The sequence below is a fragment of the Octopus sinensis genome, linkage group LG23 (genome assembly GCF_006345805.1).
Source record: "Octopus sinensis linkage group LG23, ASM634580v1, whole genome shotgun sequence".
In the NCBI taxonomy this organism is placed as follows: Eukaryota; Metazoa; Mollusca; class Cephalopoda; order Octopoda; family Octopodidae; genus Octopus; species Octopus sinensis.
The window spans coordinates 28,263,771-28,280,391 of NC_043019.1; the positions used below are offsets into that span (position 1 = coordinate 28,263,771).

Below are 16,621 nucleotides of genomic sequence, written 5' to 3' on the forward strand. Positions count from 1 at the left end.
ATACCAGCTAAATCTTTTTCAAATGGCACCCTTCAATTGTATTTATGTACATACCATGCTTTCTGGCATACAGGTTGAATTTCTCGGGCCAAAAAAGAGTAGGTTGACTTATCCACCGAGGAGGACCAAAAATTCCATGTGAAATACTGCAGTAGGATTTGGGAAGATAGTGACAATGCTTGACTGTTTGCACCCTATATTTACACTGTATATATATATAGACTTGGATGCTGGAATGTGTAGTATTTCATCTGATAATGATATCAAGTTATTCAAGTCAAGAACAACAAATTGATATCTTGGTGGACTTCATTGTTCTATAATCTTTTTTGTTTTACTTGCTTCAGTCATTATAAAATCTCTATTTTATATATATATATATACATAATATATATATACACACACACATATATATATGTATATACACACACACATATATATATATACATGTATACATATATATACATACACACACATATATATATACATATATACAACTCAAAATCTATTCTTTCTGTGTGACCCAAAACCAAATGATTCAAGGCCCACTGGTTAGGGATCCTTGTTTTAAATTACCATTTGTTGTGTAACATCAATTCTGCCCTGATCCAGCAAACCTGTGAACAAAGTCATTTCACCCTGTTGTTTTTTTTTCAGACATAGTTAATTGGAATGGCATTATGTCTTCCTTAAGGATCTGATTGGAGGAAGTTTTGACTACTATTTCTAGCAGATTGAGTAACTGTATAGAGCAGACATGGGCAAACTGTAGCTGATGGAACTTTCTGATTGGCATGTCTAATGAAAAATTATCTTCAATATCTTTAGTTGTGCAGTCTACCTGATGCTGAGCCATGTCCCAAACGGCCCAGTTCTTGTAAAAGTTGTCCATGCCTAGTATAGGCTAGTGTTTTCCAGTGTTTTTGTTGCCCTTCCTGCCTTGATTTACCCCAGCAAAGAAAATATAAACCTCAAAATATCCTTAGCTAATGTCTCTGACACTCTGATTGCAAAACACTGGCATTGAGGATTTTTGGAAGGTTAGCAAACTTTATATTATAGGTTTGCTACTAATCCGGATCAAAGCAGTACCACGATATGTGGTACTACTCTGATCCTGATTAGTAGCACCTGTTAGGGTCCCTGCTATCGGTTAATTAGCATTTTATAAGATAAACTTCAAGCACAAACCCTCACCACCTTGTGAGTACCTTGGGAAAGGAAAAGGCTAGGGAAGTCAATCTCAACAGCAAATCAAAGAATGGAGTCCCTCAGGTGATTTGGTGCTCTCTTTGGCACCATTCTAGCAACTCCAGGGAAGGCAGAACTCTCCAGCCCTGTAAAGTAATTCACCTATTTCTTTTCTACCCACAAGGGACTAAACACAGAGGGAACAAACAAGGACAGACAAACGGAATAAATCGATTACATCGACCCCAGTGCGTAACTGGTACTTAATTTATCGACCCCGAAAGGATGAAAGGCAAAGTCGACCTCGGCGGAATTTGAACTCAGAACGTAACGGCAGATGAAATACGGCTACGCATTTCGCCCGGCGTGCTAACGTTTCTGCCAGCTCGCCACCTTATAAAGTAATTCACCGTGGAGAAGGCCACTCCAGTGTAAAACCAACAGCTTACCGGTCACTGCAGCTGTCTTAGACCACTGAGCCACTGTTGTCAGACATCCCAGTCTAAAGACTGGGGGTGGATTGCACAGACTGGCTTACATTTTAAAACTACTATGTACAGGCTACAAGAAAAGCTCTGCAGCATCAAGAACTGGTTTATGCAGATACTAAAGGGTATGCCACCCTGTAGCCATACTGGAGAACTGCCTTGAAGGGTTTAGCCAAACAAAACAACCCCATTACTTTTCTGTTTTTTTTTTTTTTAAAGCTTGATACTGATTCTGTTGATCTTTCTGGCTGAACCACTCAGTACAATGATGCAAACAAACCAACACTGGTTGTCAAATGGTGGTGGGCGACAAACATAACACAAACACATACATAGACATATACATACACATATTACATACACACACAAACACACGCATACACATGTATGTATATATCTCTGTGCGTGTGTGTGTGTATGTTTGTCCCCACCACCACTGGAGAGCTAGTGTTGGTTTCTTTACATCGATGTAACTTAGTGGTTCAACAAAAGAAGCCGACAGAATAAGTACGAGGCTTTAAAATAAGTACTAAACCCTTCAAGGCAGTGCTCCAGCATGGCCGCAGCCCAATGATTCAAACAAGATATAAAAAGGCTGGAAGTAAAAGCTTCATAAAAATTGTGTGTGTATAAATGTATGTGTGCATGAGTATTTATGTATATATGTATGTATATGTGCATGTTTGAGTACGAATGTAGGTATGTAGGCGCAGGAGTGGTTGTGTGGTAAGTAGCTTGCTAACCAGCCACATGGTTCCGGGTTCAGTCCCACTGCGTGGCATCTTGGGCAAGTGTCTTCTGCTATAGCCCCGGGCCGACCAATGCCTTGTGAGCGAATTTGGTAGACGGAAACTGAAAGAAGCCTGTCGTATATGTATATATATATATGTGTGTGTGTGTTTCTGTGTCTGTGTTTGTCCCCCTAGCATTGCTTGACAACCGATGCTGGTGTGTTTACGTCGCCTTCACTTAGCGGTTCGGCAAAAGAGACCGATAAAATAAGTACTGGGCTTACAAAGAATAAGTCTCGGGGTCGATTTGCTCGACTAAAGGCGGTGCTCCAGCATGGCCGCAGTCAAATGACTGAAACAAGTAAAAGAGTAAAAGAGAGTAAAGAGTATGTGTGTTTATGTCTATGTAGTTACACATGTATGTGTATGTCTGTAAGTACGTATGTACATCTGTACGTACGTATATATGCATGTACGAATATATGTATGTGTGTGTGTAAGTGCGTGCGCGCTTGTGTGTGTGCGTGCGTGCGTGTATCTGTTACAAGATGCGCGATATATATATATATATATATATGCACACATACAATGTTGACTGTGAGAGTTATCCGTTCAGCAAACTGGGTCTCTCTTCTTTTAACCGTAAGATGGCGTTGTACAACGCAATGTACAAATGTCGATTAAATATTTCGCTTTTCTCTCTCGTTTTCAAATGACTCGATCGGAATAGAGAGAGAGAGAGAGAGAGGAAAGAAAGGCAGGCTGAGAGAGAGACAGAGAGAGAGATAATCGGAGTTTTTCCTGAAGTAAATATCAACGAGATAAGAAGTAACACACATGAAAATATCTCTCTCTATGTGTCTATTAGATTTCGTGGATTGTGGTAGAAGAGACATAATTTCTGTTCCATGAAAGACTGTGCAGAACTCATTGATAAAACTTAGGTCAAGTGGCCGCAGTTTTATTCTCCATAAATACTGGATTAATTTTTTATTATATATTGATTGCTCAGTCTTTTAATATCCGAATCGTCGATTTTTCGAGGAAAGGTAAATATTCGCCGCAACTAATGTTTTAATTATTTTCTCTGTTTGTTTTTACTTAATAATTTATCTTAATATGACTTTTTTTTTCCCCCCATCAGATTTCTTTTAAATGTTCACTCAAACTTTATATTGACATTTTCTCGTAGTTTTTTTTTCCCTTTCTTCTATAAATAACAAATAACAGTCCACTAATTAAACGAGGGTGTGAGAATGTCCAAGCGATGCTCGATCTCTTAGAAATAAGAGTCAAATTTCCTCTAGTCTACCCTATCCCACCTTTAAAAATGGAAGGATAATGTAGTTCCAGATATACAAAAAAGATGGAATGGTCACGGCTGGAACGTCTTTAATCATAGGTCTGCTTGATGAGGGTTCCTCTGTATTTAAACAACTACAACGACAAACTAACAAGGAAACTTCTACGTGGTGTGCTCGATCTGCTAAAAACAGCAGTCAACTCGCACCCTAACATTTTTTTTTAAAGGAACTATGCACCGGATAATATAACTCGAAATATATTGTCTCAAAAAAAGGTGGGATGGTCATGGATTGAACGCCTTTTGCTGTAGGTCTACTCAATCAGTGTTCACCTAGGGCAAAGCAACAACAAGGGAGCCTCTACGTTGTATGTTCAATCTGCTAGAAATAGCAACCAAATCTCCCTTCAAATCACATCATTTACTCTATCGCATTTAAAATGGAAGGACACATTAGATAATGTAGTTCTTGCAGTACAAATAAATATACACATGATCATAACTAGAATGTCGTTCGTCATAAATTCTGCTCGATTCGGTGGCGGGCCATGGGCTACACAATAACGATCGCTATTAATTTGATATTAATTAGTTCTGCATAACTAGTTATCTTGTTTCTTGTCTATTTTTAAAGAATTTCTTTAATGACGCATAATTACATCGGAATTTCATCTCATGTTTTGTATGAGGTACTTTGTTGTACAAAGTGATTTATTTATGATAATCGATTATAATTGTGTACACTATTAATGTAAATATATATATTATCGAACCAACGAGGGAACCGCCTGACATCAATGGCTCGGTCTGCTAGAAATAGCAACCGATTTACCCTCAAATCACATTTAAAATGGTATCTGGTGATTACATTTTATAATGTAGTATTAGTTACACGTTGTTGAGAGGGGGGGGACCCATTTAAATAGATGGAATGATTTTGGTTACGTCTTGATCATAAGACTGGAGTGTGAAACCACAATAACAAACATTTATTATTGCTAAGCAAGGTACGTTTTGGTTTTTGCAAAATTACCCCCTCCTCCTCTCACTACTACAGGGTCGATATAATCGATTAGTCCCCTCCCCTCAAAATCTTAGGCCTTGTGCCTATAGTAGAAATAATAACAATGACAATTCTTTCTACTAAAGGCACAAGGGCTTGGAATTTTGTTGGGTAAAGGGGCTGGTCGCTTACATCGACATCTACAGCTCAGCTTGTTCTTATTCTGTTAAGAATCTTATACGTAAGCAGAGTATATGTACTCTTTTATTAGTTGAGCTCTACGGGGGAGGGCCTAACACCCCAAGGGATTCGTGCCAAGGTACTTGTCAAACTCGTTTCTATTATCATTCCGAACGAAGTCGATTTTACCTTTTTATTCTTTCGGGGTCGATAAAATAGATACCAGTTAAGTACTGGAGTCGATGTAAACGACTGTCTCCCCACCTCAAAATTTCTAGCCTTTTGCCTATAGTAGAAAGGTTTATTAACAAACGGACAAAACCCTTTGTAACCTTTCGTCCTGTTTTGTCCCTTATGTTTTCTAATCATATTTGTCAGCCCTTGTGGCCAATAAAAAGAATTAATTATTATTATTATTAATCATAGAAATCTGTTGTTTTTCTAATCATTTTTATCCTTAATTTTCTACAGAAGTTGCTTACGCAACATAAATACATATAGTAATATTTGATTTAATTTAAAATACCCTGGTTATAATCAGTTTTATTAAACCAAAAAAAAAAAAAACACCAACATTTGTTTCTCTAAATATATCCACCTATTACACGGGTCTTACACGTCAGATTACTCATCGCTCAGGCAGTAACATGAGCACTGAGCATTCACGTTAGTGTTTCCTCACAGATCAACCCACGACGAGTAACATGCTCCTAATTAGAGGCATTCCAGCCATAGCCACCCTGAATTTTTTTTTCAGGTAGTGTATTGAGGACTACGCTTTTTGTTTCGTAAGTTAGTAAAGAGAGATCTGAGAGAGGTTTGGTTGCTTATTGCTCATTGATTAAATAATCACGCAGAGAATCCGTCCCTTGTTGGTTTACTTATGTCAATGTGCGTATGTGCATTTCTGTGTCTCACACTATACATACATCCATAAAACATTATATATATATATTTATTGAGAGCGAGATTTATACAGCTCTTCACAAAGTAATGTGTGTGTATGCATATATTCATGCATAAATATATGCATCTGTGAGTGGGTGCATATATATATATTATGGATGCACATATGTAGACGTATATAGGTGTGTTCATACACACACACACACATATATATATATATATATATATATATATATATGTATATATATATATATATATATATATATAAGTAGATATATGCATGTGAATATAAATGTATATGACTAGTTTAAGAGAGATTTGGCTACTATTGTCCAACGGTAGACCTGTCTTGGCTCATTTCACTGTTGTTGCTTAACCATAAGTTAGCTCTAATGGAGCGGGCCTTTGATAAAAAAAAAATGAAATTCCAGCTTTGTTTACCTCCTCTTTCTAGGGTACCTAATATGTACTTCATTTTTTAAACGTTGTGATTGAGTTGAGTAAAGAGTTGACTGCCATTTCTAGCAGGTGCGGCGGCTATGTCTAAATGCTGGGTCAACCAGACCTGTAATAATAATAATTAAAAAAAATGTTCCACCAATGACCATACTGTCTTTTTGTCATACATCGCACATTATCCAACAGTAAAGTATTTTAAAGTGATTTGGTTGCTATTTCTTGCAAGTCCAACGACTTCATAGAACCTCACATAACTGGCAAAACAGTTTTTATCGTGACAGAATTAACAGTAGAAAATCTTGTTTATCATATGTGTAAAATGAACAAAGCTAAACTTTTTTTCCTCGGTTCGTTTAGTCAATTAGAAGTACTTTATCGTGTATAAGTCACGCCCTAGTATAAAATAGTCTGACTTATACTGACTTATACAGTGTGTATGTGTACCGTTTTTATTCGTGTATAAACCGCAGACCTAATTTAGTGTTAAATTTTGGGGAATATCTATACAAGTGTGTCTACACCTCCCCAACTTGATTTCTTCAGAACTTCCAGAAAAAATGATTGTCTTTTGATAAAATTTTCTACAAATACCTTTAAGATGGTGTAGATAGCAATTATATCGAAATTTAATGTAAAAAAAAATTAATAAATTGGTGGGCTCGCATACACAAAATGATATTTGAAATTTTTGAAAAATTATGTAATGTGTGTGTGTGTGCGCGCCCACCAATTTTTAAAGATTGTTTTTTTTTCACATTAAATATAATTGTAATCCACATCACCTAAAAAGGTATTTGTAGAAAATTTCATTAGAAATTTAATTTCTTCTGGAACTTAGGAACTAAAGCCCAGGATGGAGGGGGGGGGGTCCCAATTTTTCGTCAAATAAAATCAAATGGTACGACTTATAAACGAGTAAATATGGTTTGTGTGTATGTATAATATATATATATATATATATAGTATTAATTAACAGATGGATTCAGTATTAAACCTTTACTGGGTACTCAACATTTAAACACACTATTCGACTTACACTGTCCAAATTATTTATTTATATATATATATATATATATATATATATATATATATATATATATATATATTAGCCTGCTCGCTTAGCCAGCGAGGTGGCGTCATTTGAAGGCTAAAACAATGCGAAGCGCATTGTGACCAGCGATGTGTAGCAACACCTGATGGTCTGGTCGGTCACAGTGATATATATATATATATATATATAGTATTTAATTGTGGTGTAGAAGTCCATCTCTAATTTAGTGTTAAACCTTGATATAAAAAATTTCCTTTCATAGTGTTAACCGTATCTCAGTTGAAATATGCTGCCTTTCTTTCAATTAATATTGAAAGTAAGGAATTATTATTAAGCTGGCGTTTGAAACAATAATTAAGAACTTTTGAAGGAAGGTTTTTAGACCACTTTATAACAGGAATTTTGCATCATAGAATCGAGGGCGGTTTCAGACAGGTTGGTATCAAAAGGGTTAAAATGGAGTGCAGAATAGTGCGTCTTATAAGCAAGTACATTAATGTAGTCCCGTTTGGTTAAAATGTGACTTGATCTGAGAACATTGTGTCGAAACTAAAGTAGTTTATATCAATGAAGAACCATTTTAGCCATAGTAGAAGACACTTGCCCAAGATGCGACGCTGTGGGACTGAACCCCAAATCGCTTGGTTGCAAAGCGAGCTTCTTAACCTCACAGCCACAAGCTAATATTCTATTCTAAACATTATGAGGGTTTGAAAACTAAAATTATTCTTCAGGATTATTCCACTAATTTTTCTTCAGTCCCGAATTGTTATTTGGCTGTTGTTGTTTGACATTACGTCACCCCCAAATAGTAGCCATCCCCTTAAATTCAAAAATGTTTGTAAAATGAAATCAGTCTCCTTATTTTTACTATTTGGTGACGGAGATATCACAAGTTTCTTTTTACACTCTTGTTCTCCATCACATCATTTAATGTGCCCTTCTTTTCCTTGAGAGAGTAGGATATAATTTGAGGGGAAGGATCTTGTTAGATTTCTTCCTACCACTCTTAAAGTATTCCAAATTTTCACCAGATTGGATGGAGGCTTCCCAAAAGGCTAAAATTACATAACTTTAAAGACTTTTTTTAATGGTTAATTTCTAGAAAAATGCATGCTTTATTTTTGTCATCAGCATGCAAAACTACATTTTTGAAAATAATCTGATGAAAATTTGAAATATGTCAACTAGTTGGAAGAAATTTAACAAGATACGAGGGGAAATTTGGTTACTATTTCTAACAGGTTTAACGACAACAAATTTAGAAGCTCCTTCGCTTGATGGTAGATCCGCTAGTAAAAAAAAAATAACTATATTTTCAGACTGCTCTCAAAAATTTCTTTAAAATTTTATTTGTAAGACCGTATGGTATGATTCGAAGCGAAACTTAGTTGATATTCCTTGATGGTCCCGTTGTGCTCATTACTTCCTATTTTAATTTAGAATAAACATTTTCACTCGCGCTTCTTATGTTAATTGAAAAATTTTGATTTTTTTTTTTTCCTGAAAATTTCATATAATCACTAATTTATAATTTATTAACGAAAAAACACATCCAAATATTCTCTCATTTCAAATCGTGCAACAACCGAAGTAAATCTTTAGCCAAACAGATGTTAATTTAATACCATCATTCGAATTTAGGATTAAATCTTGCTTTAATTATTTATTTACTTTGCCATCAGAATTATCCGAAGGCAGTGCCGTAGCATGGCCTTAGCAGTGATAGCGAAAACAAATTAAAGAATATAAGAAAGCTTCCAGCGTACTCAGACTATTAATTATCATCACACACACCCAGTATGAAAAAGACGTTAAGTTATGAATTGCCACACGTCACACCCTGTTAGTATGTGTTCACGAAACTGCTGGACAAGTTAGTCAAAAGTACAGTTATTCTAAGTGGAATTCTGTCTGAATCAGTTTGTTATTAAAGAACCTAGAAGTTCTAACTAATGAATTCGTTTCAAATATTAGCAGAGATGAATAGAGGATAAATGTGATCATTGCTTCACTGACATTTTCCATCAGACTGTTTGCTCTTCTTGTTGTTGGGTGAGCAATTCACAGAAAGATATGAACTATATTTAGTAAGAAGGGATTGCTGAACATTTATATAAGTAATACTGTGTGCTCTGAGGCGGCGACTGCACGTTGCAAAGTCTAAGAAAGAGGGGATTAAACGGAAGATTGATTACATGTGTGTCAAGAGCAATAGAAATGCAATATAAATAGGAAGGCTTTCTACATTGTGAATTCAAATCTCGCCGAGGCCAACATTGTTTTCTTCCTATCGAGGTCGATAAAAATAAAACTGTCATTCAAGTACTGGGATCAGTAGTATGGACTTTGCCCCTCAAAATTTCTACCCTTGTGTCTAAATTACTCTTTTACTTGTTTCAGTCATTTGACTGTGGCCATGCTGTAGCACCGCCTTTAGTCGAGCAAATCGACCCCAGGACTTATTCTTTGTAAGCATAGTACTTAATCTATCGCTCGCTTTTGCCGAACCGCTAAGTGACGGGGACGTAAACACACCAGCATCGGTTGTCAAGCGATGTTGGGGGGGGGGGGCAAACAGACACACAAACATACACATATATACGAAGGGCTTCTACCAAATCCACTCACAAGGCTTTGGTCGGCCCGAGGTTATAGTAGAAGACGCTTGTCCAAGGTACCACGTAGTGGGACTGAACCCGGAACCATATGGTTGGTAAGCAAGCTACTTACCACACAGCCACGGAGACATTTTATTCGCGTTGTGAACTGGTTGGATCGTCAAGAGCATCAGATAAAATACCTTGCTATATATCTTCCGGCTCTCTACGTTCCGAGTCGAAATCCCGTGAAGGTCAACATTGTCTTCCATCCCTTTTGGGTCGATAAAACTTAGTACATATCGAGAATGGAACTCGATGGTATCGACTAATCCCCTTCCCTAGAAACAATTATTGGCAAAGCAGTAGAAAACGACTGTCGTTTCAAAATTCCCCAGTGAGACCTTCTGCATGAACATATAGTTAAGTGATACTTTAGGAGCCCAATAGAATTTTAAAGTAATTGAAATTCCACCTGTAATGAAAAAATTCATTAGTGCTAATGACTTCTTTTTATTACGGGTGTAATTTCCATTAGTCGATATTTATTTGGGTTAACTACATAACGTATTAAGTGCGTTAGCCGGCACTTAACTATAAATATCAACTTAAGTGTATATCTTATTCCTTTTTGCTTATTAGGAGGACGTTTCAGATTTAATATCCTTTCGGTGTTTGTCAAATTTAAAGCGGTGAGCTGGCAGAATCGCTCGCATGCCGAGTAAAATGCTACTATAGCCTTGGGCCAACCAGGGCCTTGTGGGTGGATTTGGTGGACGGAAACTGAAAGAAGCCCGTCGTATATATGTGTATATATATATATATATATATGCGTGTGTGTGTTTGTGTTTGTCCCCCTAGCATTGCTTGACAACCGATGCTGGTGTGTTTATGTCCCCGTTACTGGGCGGTTCGACAAGACGGACCGATAGAATAAGTACTGGGCTTACAAAAGAATAAGTCCCGGGGTCGAGTTGCTCGATTAAAGGTGGTGCTCCAGCATGGCCGCAGTCAAATGACTGAAGCAAGTAAAAGAGTAACTGCATCTCGTCCATCTTTACGTTCTGAGTTCAAATTCCGCCGAAGTGGACTTCATTCTTTCGAGGTCGATAAACAGTACTAGTTGAGCACTGAGGTCGATTTAGTCACTTACCCTCGAACTTGCTGGGCCCTGTACAAAAATTTGAAACAAATATTCTTTCAATATTTATCAAGATTAAGCCGACGAGCTGGCTGAATCGTGACTGCGCCGGATAAAATGCTTAGCAGCATTTCTTCCGACTATTCGTTCTGAGTTCAAATGCTACCGAGGTTGATTTTGTTTTTCATCCCTCGGGGTCGATAAAATAAGCACCAGCTGAGCACTGGGGACGATATGATCAACCTACTCCCTCCGCCGAATTTGCTGGCCTTTTGCCAAAATTCGAAATCGATATTTATCATGTTTAAACGCATAGTGTGCCCCTGGTGGTTAACTATTATAGGAGAAGCAATCTCTTCTAGATTACATTAAATTGAGGAGGATTTGAAAGTTTAGAGCTGACATCAGTGTAAAGAAGTTGTACAAAGCATACACAATTTATTTTTGCTACACGTGAAGTTCTCAAAGTTTCAAGTCGTCAGTAGCCATGTTTATAAAGTTTGTGTTTTGAACTGAATGGCTGTTATTCAGCAAACTTCCTAGTAACCAATTCCAGTTGTATGAATCTCATTGAGAAGGATTGCTTGTCTTATTGGTTCAGTGGTTTTCATTCTCTTTTGATTACCTTGCACCTGGCAGCATATTGGAGATAAAAGTTTAAAAATTACCAGTCACAAGCAAGAGTGGCTGTGTGGTAAGTAGTTTGCTTACCAACCAAATGGTTCTGGGTTCAGTCCCACTGCATGGCACCTTGGGTATGTGTCTTCTACTATAGCTTCAGGCCGACCAAAGCCTTGTTAGTGGATTTGGTAGATGGAAACTGAAAGAAGCCCATCATATATATATATATATATATACATATATATATATATATATATATATGTGTGTGTGTGTGTCTGTTTGTTTGTCCCTCCAACATTGCTTGACAACTGATGTTAGCGTGTTTACATCCCCATAACTTAGTGGTTCGGCAAAAGAAACCGATAGAATAAGTAGTAGGCTTACAACGAATAAGTCCTGGGGTCGATTTAGTCGACTAAAGGCGGTGCTCCAGCATGGCCACAGTCAAATGATTGAAACAAATAAAAGAATAAAAGTTAAACCTACATAAAAGAACTGAAGAAAACTGTTTCGAAATTAAAACTTTAGAAGGTAAAAAAAATAAAGGGAAAAGTATTGTTCACCTTGTTTTTATCAATTACACCTATGCATGGGGAATCCTTTATTACTTTCAACACAATGAAATCTTGAAGCTACAAGATAATACTTGAGTCATTCAGAACAATGTGGATAAATAAAGATTACATTTGATAGAGTAATCTGAATGCTAAAGAGTTAATAGAACATCCTCTAAGCAGTATATAACATTCTGGGATGAATTGAAGGCGCGAGCTGGCAGAAACGTTAGCACGCCGGGCGAAATGCGTAGCCATATCTCTTCTGTCGTTACGTTCCGAGTTCATATTCCGTCAAGGTTGATTTTGCCTTTCGTCCTTTCGGGGTCGATAAATTAAGTACCAGTTACATACTGGGGTCGATGTAATCGACTTAATCCCTTTATCTGTCCTTGATTGTTCCCTTTGTCTTTAGCCCCTTGCGGGTGGTAAAGAAATATATAACTTTCTGGGATGAAGTATTGAAGGCCCATCTCAAGACCTGGAGCCTTATGAAGGAGATGACAAAAGACCAAGGTATCTGGTGCTTTGGCATACTCAAGAAGGCCCATCCACCACATTAAAAGCAGTCAGTACATTCTCTGTAGTGGTTGGCATTAGGAAGGGCGTCCAGCCATAGAAATCAATGCCAGAACAGACAATGGAGCCTGGTGTGGCCCCGGCCTTACTAGCTCTGGTCAAACCATTCAACTCATGCCAGGATGGAAAATGGACGTTAAATGATGTTCTTGGTTATGTTGCCTTGAACAAAAAGAGACACTTGAGAATAATGAAGATTCTCTTTAGACGTGGGGTACAAGGAAAATTCAGTTGTACTGGTGCCATCGTATAATGCACTCTGTACACCCTATAAAATGGTTTTGAAGAGGCAGCGACAAAGTAGAGTCAAGAAGAGCTTTTAGTCTAAGGACATGATAGTCTTTCTAGTGATATTACTATGATAAAATATTACTCAGTACATTCTGTAAAGCCGTTGGTGTTAGAGAATGCATTCAATCACAGAAGCCATGCCAAAAATGCAATGTTCTGAATGAGTTGTCCCTAGATCTGATGTGAGGGTAGTATCTCTGAGATAAGAACTGACATGGACAAGTTTATCCAACATGTAGAGCAGCTCTAAGTTTATGATGATGATGATGGTAATGGTGATCATTGAGTCTTATTTAAGGATGTACATCTCTGATATTGTTAAAGAAAAGGAAAGAAAAAAAATCACTGGGTATCAGTTGTGTGATAGTAAGGAGAATATAATGATACGAGATTACTTCTTTGATATATATGCATAGTGTTAGAACGTTTGTGCTGTTGCAAGTGACAGGGTTGTTATGCTTCTCTACATTGGAAAATGTTCTTGTTGCTGATCTAGCAGACCTATAATCAAAGTCATTCCAGCCATCACCATTTGTTTTTTTAGATGAAGCATTTCAAAGACTAAATTATTTAATGAGTGAGATTTGAGGGAGACTTGGCTGTTATTTTTGGCAAGCTGAGTGACTGCATAGAGCAGTCACGGACAACTAGCACCTTGCAAGACTTTCTTAAAAGCACAGTTTAAGAAAAAAAATTACCTGGAATTTTGTTTTAGTAGTGTGGCTCACCTGATGATGAGCCATGTCTCATGCAGCTCGTTTCTCGAAAGAGGTTACTCTTACCTGGCGTAGAGGCTTCTTCATTGGATTGTTCATTGGAAGATATCTTTGTGGGATGGTTCTGTTCACGGAAACAGTACAAATCTAGTGTGAAGCCTACATCAGCGGTTCTCAGCCTTTTTAATTTCTAGACCAAATCCAAAACCAGTATTTTTTTTTCAGGGGTCTGCACCAAACAAAAGTAAAACACAAATCAGTTAAAGGAACATTTATTTATAGCAGGAAGACCGTTGAGGGCCACCGGAAGGCTGCTTGAGGGCCTCAGTTGAGAACAGCTGGTGTAGACTATATGTAGGTGATACTTGTATGTGGAGGGTCTTTGGATATCATTAAGAAATATATCTAAAATAATATAAGACATACTATAGTCGCAGGCATGGTTGCGTGGTAAGACGTTTGCTTCCCAACCACATGGCTATTCAGGTTCAGTTCCACTACAGAGCACCTAGGGCAAGTGTCTTCTATAAACTTCTAGGCTGGTCAAAGCCTTTGGTGGGTGAAAACGAAACCTGTCGTGAGCGTAACTTCGGTATAAGTACCGGATACATTTCAAGAAAGTGTTTTTTTTTATATATGTGTATGGGGGGGTAGGGGGGGGGGAAAGGGTTTCTGTTATCTTCAGAAATGTAAACAAAGCCACGTGTGTACTTATACCGAAGGATCGCCCCCGTCGCGTGTGCGCGCGTGTGGTTGTGTGTTTGTGCTGCCCACCACTGCTTGGCAAGTGTTGGTTTGTTTACATCCCTGAAACTTAGCGGTCTAGCAAAAAGAGAACGATAGAATAAGTAACAGGTTTAAAAACAAAATGTAAAATGATAAGTAGTGGGGTCGATTTTCCCGACTAAATCCCTCAAGGCAGTGTCTTAGCATGACTGCAGTCTATTAATTAAAACAGGTAAAAAAAAAATAAATACCTACTTTTCTGCTGCAATGAAAAGAAAAAATATATATATATATAGAAGTACGGCAGCCTTTTCTGAGCTTCTGGTTTTATTAGCCTACGTCTCAAATATTTTCTGTACCAAAAGTGGAAAAAAAAAAATCACGTTTTATAAATTTTAGAAAAATTTGTGCATAATTTCAGTGCATGTTGCCAAAAAATGATGTCCAAGTGGATGAATGCACCTGCCAGCTAGCTGAGCCTCAGGTTTAAATTATGTTGGCAAGAGTCTGTACAACTTCCAACTTCCTTTGTTCTGTATATTGTATTTGCTTCAGTTCAGACATGCCATTCTGTTATCAACAAGTGAACGTTAACTGCTTTCCTTTGCTGCTGTACAAGTCGTTGATTAATGAGCGAAAATTAGGAATGAATTAACTCTTAATGTCAAGAACTACTTGTACAGGAAGTTACTGAACCGGAAATAGGAACAGAGCAGAGTAGCGAAAGAGAGAGAGAGTCTGAGAATCTATCCTCTATGGGGAAGGTCAACTATAAAGAAGAGATCAAATAGTGATATAGCAATTAATGATGGTTGATAAGATGATAAAAATTTGATGATTAGATGGTGTCACACTAGGTCATTATGGGGGTTAACCATGTGAAGCCTTTTACCTTTTACTTGTTTCAGTCATTAGACTGCTGCCATGCTAGGGAACCGGTTTGAATTTTTAGCCAAATTGACCCCCAATATTTTCTTTTGCCACACTACCAAGTTATGAGGATGTAAACACAAACCCCAATTTTCAAGGATGGTGGAGGAACACACACACACACGACGGGCTTCTCTCAAGTTTCTCTCTGCCAAATCCATTCACAAGGCTTTATTCGGTCCGAGGCTATAGTAGAAGACACTTGCCCAATGTGCCATGCAGTGGGACTGAACCCGGAACCACGTGGCTGGGAAGCAGGCCATGCCGTTGTTAATAACTCTTCATACTTCAAATATTATGTGGAAAGAAAAATGTTAAAATTGAAAGCTTGGTCAAACTCCTTTTGCTAATGTCTCTGTTCTTGTTTATACGCTTTCCTACTAAATGTGGGTACCTATGCAGCTCCTTCACAAGAATCTCCTCTGACCCCTACCACACTTCTCATACTCCAGCCCCTCATCCCCTAGCATAAAACTGATCTCCACAGGTGATCTCAGTAGTGCTTGTTTGGTGAAATGAAGAAAGTACCCAGTATACATGGTAAAGTGGTTGGTGTTAAGAAGGGCATCCAGCTGTAAAAACGGTGCTAAAGCAGACACTGGAGTACAGTTCTTAATAGCTTCAAGGAATCTCATTTATGTATCCAAATTTGCTGTATCTTGCTGAAAGGGAGGCCTCTTAGTAATGAGAGGATTTTTTTATTACCCACAAGGGGCCAATGAAGAGGGGACAATACAATCACATGGATACATATAAAAACGAAAAAATTTTTTTTTAATGAAAAAAATTTAAAAAATCAAAAAATTAAAACATGATATGCATGAATGATACAATGAAAATGATAATGAAAATGAGCTACCAGCATCACTTGCTTCCTTTTATCTTTTAAATTCCGAGTCCTTTAACCCTTTAATGTTCAGATTATTCTGTCAAATGATGTTTGTTTGTTTATATTGTTTTGAATTAATCACGCATTATCTTGTAGTTTAGAGATTTCAGTGATGTGATTTTTTAGTTTTAGAATGACATGGTAGGGTTGAGGTGAGAGGCAAGATCTGGTCAGTTTCAATATAAAACAGGTTAAATATTTTGGCCGGATATGGCCGGTTTGAATGCTAAAGGGTTAAGATGTCTATACCATATTTCTCGGT

General features: G+C 37.5%; 1 protein-coding gene across 3 annotated transcripts in view; it reads left to right on the plus strand.

Annotated features, from left to right (window-relative positions):
- The first annotated feature begins 3,034 nt into the window (after positions 1 to 3,034).
- The window catches only part of LOC115223486 (ankyrin-3), a 58,573-nt gene continuing 44,986 nt past the window's right edge, over positions 3,035 to 16,621 (plus strand). The window contains exons 1-2 of one of the 3 annotated variants that reach the window (XM_036512361.1): positions 10,063 to 10,073; positions 12,221 to 12,226. The gene's annotated coding sequence lies outside the window, so the exon portion shown is untranslated. Of the gene's footprint in view, positions 3,460 to 10,062; positions 10,074 to 12,220; positions 12,227 to 16,621 lie in introns of those variants that run through there. The other 2 variants (XM_036512360.1, XM_029794093.2) reach the window with 2 other exon arrangements.